Source organism: Oncorhynchus nerka, linkage group LG11, assembly GCF_034236695.1.
Source record: "Oncorhynchus nerka isolate Pitt River linkage group LG11, Oner_Uvic_2.0, whole genome shotgun sequence".
Taxonomy (NCBI): domain Eukaryota; kingdom Metazoa; phylum Chordata; class Actinopteri; order Salmoniformes; family Salmonidae; genus Oncorhynchus; species Oncorhynchus nerka.
The window spans coordinates 41,088,930-41,096,354 of NC_088406.1; positions in this window are offsets into that span (position 1 = coordinate 41,088,930).

A 7,425-nucleotide genomic window follows, 5' to 3' on the forward strand; every position below is an offset into this window, starting at 1 on the left:
GCTATGTGACAGCCTCAAAAATGATACTCCTGTGTAAGGGTCTGCAGCGAATCACAGCCAGCCGCCAGAGAGAAGCAAATGTAACCACAGAGTTGATGGGCACCCTATGTTCATCAATGGACAGAAAGTTCCACAGAATGGAATATAATCACGTGCTAACAGAAACCGCTGCACTTGACCCCAGGTTTTAGAAGTTAGCCTTCAGTGATGCCAGAGCGATTGATGACCCTTCAAAGAATAACCTCAGCAGCAGGAAGGGACAGCCCCAGCAGTTAGCTGGCTCAGGCACCAGGGCGACAGGAAGAAGAGGGAGGGACAGCCCCAGCAGTCAGCTGTCTCAGGCACCAGGGCGACAGGAAGAAGAGGGAACAGATGGAGCAGAAGTACCAGCAGTAGTGCCACAAACATCTGCTGTTTGGATGCTGTTTGACGAGAGAGCACCTGGGGATGCAGCACGAAGGAATCCCTCAGCAGATGCCATAATTGAGGTCCGATCCTATTTGGAGGAGCCCTCTGAGCTGGTGGAAGAACAAGGCCCCTGTCTACCCAAGACCTTTGTCTACCCAAATAATTACTGAGAGAAGAAACCCCATTAGCCCCTTGAAAGTGAGGCAGCTTGCATTTATGAATGCAAATCTTTCATAAAAGCTAAATATGGTCAGCATTTGTGTGTGCTGCTGGTTATAACATGGCATAAAAGGAGAGAAGAGGGACCAGTTTAATGTTTTAAGTGGGATGCTGCAGTTTTGCACATGAGTTATATTTCTTAAGTTGTTCAGATTGTATTTGTTTTGAATTGTTACATTTATATGCACTTTGTTTATATACATTAAAAAAGTTATACTTTAAATGCAAATGTTTAAAGCATCCTTTTTTACATTTATTTCAATGTGGGATGCTGTGTTGTAAATTGTTATTCATTTTGTTTGATATGGTGCAATATTCTATTATGCTGTTCAGATTGTATTCGTTTTGAATGGTCAGATTTAGATGCACTTTTTATATACATTAAAACGTTATACTTTAAATGCAAATGTTTAATAGCATTCTTTTTCATAACAAACCAATGCATTTAACAGGAGAAACAGAACGAGACAATTTGTGCCAGGTGTGATATCCCTCCTAAATAGCTCAGGCGAATGGTCCCATTGACTCCGTAAGGCCAGTCTTTTCTTTTATATTTATAGCAATCAAGCCCAGAGCGTCACGTTCGTTATAAAGATTAGACTAAGGCGCAGCAAGTGAGTAGAGTTCCACAGGTTAATTAAACCGAAACTCAGCAAAACAAAAACAAGCACAAACGAAATGTGAAGCTATACAAATAGTGCAAACAGGCAACTAAACATAGAACAAGATCCCAGAAACACCAAAGGGAAATGGCTACCTAAATATGATTCCCAATCAGAGACAACGATAAACAGCTGTCTCTGATTGGGAACCATATCAGGCCAACATAATTACAAAAAACCCTAGACAATACAAAACTAGTGTACCCGCCCTAGTCACACCCTGACCTAACCAAAATATAAAGAAAACAGATATCTCCGGTCAGGGCGTGAGACAGAGCGGATAAGTTGTAGTCGTGGCCAAAAGTTGAGAATGACACAAATATTAATTTTCACAAAGTCCGCTGCCTCAGTTTGTATGATGGCAATTTGCATATACTCCAGAATGTTATGAAGAATGATTTGAATTGCAAAGTCCCTCTTTACCATGCAAATGAACTGAATCCCCCAAAACATTTCACTGCATTTCAGCCCTGCCACAAAAGAACCAGCTGACATGTCAGTGATTCTCTCATTAACACAGGTGTGAGTGTTGACGAGGAAAAGGCTGAAGATCACTCTGTCATGCTGATTGAGTTCAAACAGACTGGAAGCTTCAAAAGCATGGTGGTGCTTGGAATCACTTTTCTTCCAAAAGTGATTACTAAATGGCTCGGGGAACAAAACATTGATATTTTGGGTCCATGGCCAGGAAACTCCCCAGACCTTAATCCCATTGAGAACATGTGGTCAATCCTCAAGAGGCAGGTAGACAAAAACCTCACAAATTCTGATGAACTCCAAGCATTGATTATGCAAGAATGGGCTGCCATCACTCAGGATGTGGTCCAGAAGTTAATTGACAGCATGCCAGGGCGGATTGCAGAGGTCTTGAAAAATAAGGGTCAACACTGCAAATATTGAATCTTTGCATCAACTTCATGTAATTGTCAATAAAAGCCTTTGACACGTATGAAATGCTTGTAATTATACTTCATTATTCCATAGTAACATCTGATAGAAATAGCAAACTTTGTGGAAATTTATATTTGTGTCATTCTCAACTTTTGGCTGCGACTGTAGGTCCTCCCTAGAGAGGGAGAAAGACTTCATCTAGCACTGCATCCGTTACTGCATCAAATTTATATAGCCCTTCGTACATCAGCTGATATCTCAAAGTGCTGTACAGAAACCCAGCCTAAAACCCCAAACAGCAAGCAATGCAGGTGTAGAAGCACGGTGGCTAGGAAAAAACTCCCTAGAAAAGCCAAACCCTAGGAAGAAACCTAGAGAGGAACCAGGCTATGAGGGGTGGCCAGTCCTCTTCTGGCTGTGCCAGGTGGAGATTATAACAGAACATGGCCAAGATGTTCAAATGTTCATAAATGACTAGCATGGTCAAATAATAATAATCACAGTAGTTGTCGAGGGTGCAGCAAGTCAGCACCTCAGGAGTAAATGTCAGTTGGCTTTTCATAGCCGATCATTAAGAGTATCTCTACCGCTCCTGCTGTCTCTAGAGAGTTGAAAACAGCAGGTCTGGGACAGGTAGCACATCCAGTGAACAGGTCAGGGTTCCATAGCCACAGGCAGAACAGTTGAAACTGGAGCAGCAGCACAGCCAGGTGGACTGGGGACAGCAAGGAGTCATCATGCCAGGTAGTCCTGAGGCATGGTCCTAGGGCTCAGGTCCTCCGAGAGAAAGAGAGAATTAGAGAGAGCATACTTAAATTCACACAGGACACCGGATAAGACAGGAGAAGTACTCCAGATATAACAAACTGACCCTAGCCCCACACCACAAACTACTGCAGCATAAATACTGGAGGCTGAAACACTGCATCTGTTTCTTCGGGGGGTTGAGTAGGCCGAGACACTGTTGGTGAGCTAGATAATATTCAAATATAATGTATAATAATTAATATTACATATGATTTATAACCAAGTGCAAACCAAGTGTAAAGAAAGAATGTGCCTCCGACTACTGACATATCACTTCATTTTCTGTTATATAGCCTAACTTACTTGTGCATAAGACTAGTGTACTTAAAATATTAGACATGACACAAGCTAAGCTGATCTATTGGTTTAGAATATATTTTTGAAATCATAGTTTTTTTCTAAAGGGTGAAGTTACAAGGCTATTTGGTGCGTATAATAACCAAACAAGGTCAAGGAGTAAACCAAGGATCACCCAAACAAACACTTTTCACGTACACCCACACATTTTGCTGTCTTGGGAGGAAAGACAACTGTCTCAAGCAGGGTTGGCAAAGAGCACCTCCAGCGAGTGGGGTGGGTGAGAGGTGCCTGAGCTTTCGAGGTATGCCATCTGACAAAAGTTGTGCTGAAAAATAATCATGGTCACATCACTTGAGAGACAAAAGGGAGCCTTCAACCAGACATTTAAAGTCAATCAACAGAGTGAACCAAATTGTTTTGTGCAATATTGTGACAATTTATAGTGTGCACAGGCATGCACAAATCTAAGTTTCAGAACATATAACTTCAATGTGTAAGGGGGTTTCTTGAGTTATGAAGAGATTCTTGCATATTTGATTTCAGTTTGCATTGTGTATAATACTGACCCTAGATCGGCACCTGTACTCTGAGAAGCCTGATAACTTCTATGTCTATTAAATATGAAATCCTACTCATGTGATTAAAGCTGATCTGGGCATGTAGTTATCAAGCTTCTCAGAGTATGGGTGCCAATCTAGGGTCAGTTTTGCTATCAAAGAATAAGGCTAGAATATAGACAGGGGAAATGTGATCATAGATCTGCACCATAGTGCAAGGAGCTGGACAGCTGGCCCAGATATCACACCATTTTGAAGGTCCTGTCAGTTAGATATGTACACTCACCGGCCATTTTACTAGGTATTAACGCAAATAGCCTGCTCCTTCGAACAACGAATCATGTGGCTGCCTGCAACTCAGTCTCTAGAGTATATAGAGTAGAGAGCTTGAGTTGTTGGTCGACCAAACCTTAGAAAGGGCAAGATGCATAATCGAAGCAACTTTGACCGTGGTATGATTGTTGGTGCCACACATGGTGGTTCTAGCATCTCATCCCCTCCTGGGATTTTTACGCACTACAGTCTGTAGAGTTTACAGAGAATGGTATGATAAGTGAGTGGCAGTTCTGTGGGCAAAAACACCTCGTTAAGGAGAGACGTCAAAGGAGAATGTCCAGATTTATTCAAGCTCACAGAAAGGCCACAAATGCTCAAATAACAGATGTTTAAAACAGTGGTGTGCAGAAGGACATCTCTTAACATACAACACAGTGAATAATTCAGGCTGTTGTGGAGGCAAAAGGGGGTCCTACCCAGTACCTAGATAGGTGTACCCCCCAATGGTGGAACAAACTCCCTCACGACGCCAGGACAGCGGAGTCAATCACCACCTTCCGGAGACACCTGAAACCCCACCTCTTTCAGGAATACCTAGGATAGGATAAAGTAATCCTTCTCACCCCCCCCCCCCTTAAAAGATTTAGATGCACTATTGTAAAGTGGCTGTTCCACTGGATGTCTTAAGGTGAACGCACCAATTTGTAAGTCGCTCTGGATAAGAGCGTCTGCTAAATGACTTAAATGTAATGTAAATGACTTAAATGTGTACCTAATAAAGTGTTATAAAAAGAGTATAATGATAAAAATCAGGTTTCCAAGTTAAATATATGTTTTGTTAGTCATTATCTCACAGGTAATCAAGAAAGCTCACAAGAATTTGTAGAGTTCATTTTAACTTAGTTTCCAAAGTTGAGACGAGGGCGGGTACGAGCTACTGAACATTTCTGGAACTACACGGATCTGTCATTATACCGGTCCCATGCCCCAATCAGGGCTACAGTGAGAGATATCTGAAAGACTCCTGTGTCATGATAAATCATGCTACTCTGTACATTTGGATTTAAAACTTCATTCGTTTTGATTCATAAGATTTCTGTTTTATGATATACCGTAGCTTGCTCAAATGTATAGCTTGCTCAAAACTTACCTTTTAACAATACAATTTCTACATTCTGGTCTCATTCATAATTGTTAGATAGTTGTGTAAATCTGTAGAAGTGTATTTTTTAAATTCCTTTGTAAATGACCACAAACTAATGTAATGTAGGTCTGAAGAAGCTTAATCCTTATGAAGAATGCAACTTAAACAATAGAATAATTGGTTTTTGATGATTCTGGACAAGATTGTCTGGCCTTGTAATAAGGACGTTGATGAGGATACCCTCACCTTGGAGGACCAATACAGAGTCTTACATTTCCTAAGGAAATGTATAGAAAGTGTCATAAGTCTTTTTCCATTGATTGATGCACTGATAACCTTCTTGATGTGAGTCTTTAATCAAATGTAACGTTTCTTCAGAAAAGTATTTAATCTCTGATCACACAATCAGGGTGTTAAGGGGAACACTAAGCCCCAAACACGGTCAGTTCAAGTAAAGGTTTTATGTGCATATATCTTGGTAGGATAGTGTTTCTTTTTTGGAAAGAGGGGTTAAAGTAAGTTTCCTTCATTGCATGTTTAGAAAAAAAGGCCCAAAAAGTAGCTATTGTAGACCTTTGAAATGTTACAATTTAAATAATTGCTACAATATTTTGCCTTTTGTGTTGGAGTATGTTTGTGTAATGCCAAGAGTGTGCAAAGCTGTCATCAAGGCCAATGTGGCTATTTGAAGAATCTCAAATATAAAATATATTTTGATATGTTTTTTTGTTTACTACATGATTCCATATGTATTATTTAATAGTTGATGTCTTCCCTATTATTCTACAATGTAAAAAAAAAACTTGAATGAGTAGGTGTTCTAAAACTTTTGAATACTTATTGACTCAAGACTCAGCCTTTCATTTTTAAGTAATTTGTAAAAATGTCTAAATTCATCATTCCACTTTGACATTATGGGATATTGTGTGTAGGCCAGTGACACAAACTATTTAATTCATTTTAAATTCTGGCTGTAACAAAAAATGTGGGAAAAGTCAAGGGGTGTGAATACTTTCTGAAGGCACTGTATTTTACCGATCAGCTAACCACCTATGTTACAGCAATCTGTCAGTTGATTACACAGTCGATGTCACGTCGCCGACGTGGCATGCAACCATTGGTTGATGCGTGCAATGTCTGAGCAGGGGAACGTGACCAATAATGACTGCTCAATGCAGCAGATTACATAATCTATGAAGTCATAGTGCTAAACCCTATAAATAAGACGGTCAGACTCACTTTCTGTGGCTCTCCAACAGTAAGTGGCAAGAGATCTATTATCAATGGCATTAACTTGGAAACAATGTAAATCACAATAGATGAGTTTAGATTCTCGGCTTAGCCTCATTTATGTCCTTTGATTATATTTTATTGGTCAAGGTGAGTTTAGGTTGAAACTATGGTAAGTGTGGGATTCAGCTAGGCCTTTACATTAGTAAAGTGGGGGGGGAAACACTGGTAAGCTTTGGGGAAGTGTGTTTTGTTTCTCTGTCTATCCTACAGAGCAGCCAGAAGCAGGAGCCAAAGGAGTTGGAGTCACTGCTGACACAACTATGGCTTCTTTAAGGGATATCTACAACTCCTCTTTGATGAGTAGGGTGAGTAGTGCACATGACTAACACCACCATGGCATTGCCAGAGACAACTCATCTCTGCAGATTGTGGAAGACGACAAAACACTTTGCACCACTAGCAGTCAGCTATTTACTTTATACGCGTGTGTGTAGTAGACATGCATCACAGGCAGACATTTTGACACTTCTACAAAGTGAGTAACATTTCTCATGGGACTGCAAGCATGCCCTGAAGTAATGGGGTCAGGAACCTCATGAAATCATAGACCCGCTCACTAACTGTAATCACGTGAATTTTAACCCCTAGCCCATGGCTCTTCAGTTTGTAATTTTTCAAAACTTTCTCCGCTGAGAACACTACAGTATCTCCGGGGTTTATGAAAATTCCATTCATGTCATTTAGAATCTCCCACAATTCCCTTATGCAGGGTCATCTGCCAGATAATTTAATATGAGGCTGAAGAATGGGCCTCACCTGGCTCCACTCACCGCTCTAACGGCATTGTAGCTCATTCATTTCCTGCCCAAATACCAGGCCTTGTTGCTGGCGAGGGAAGGAGATGATATGATTATTATATTAATCAGAC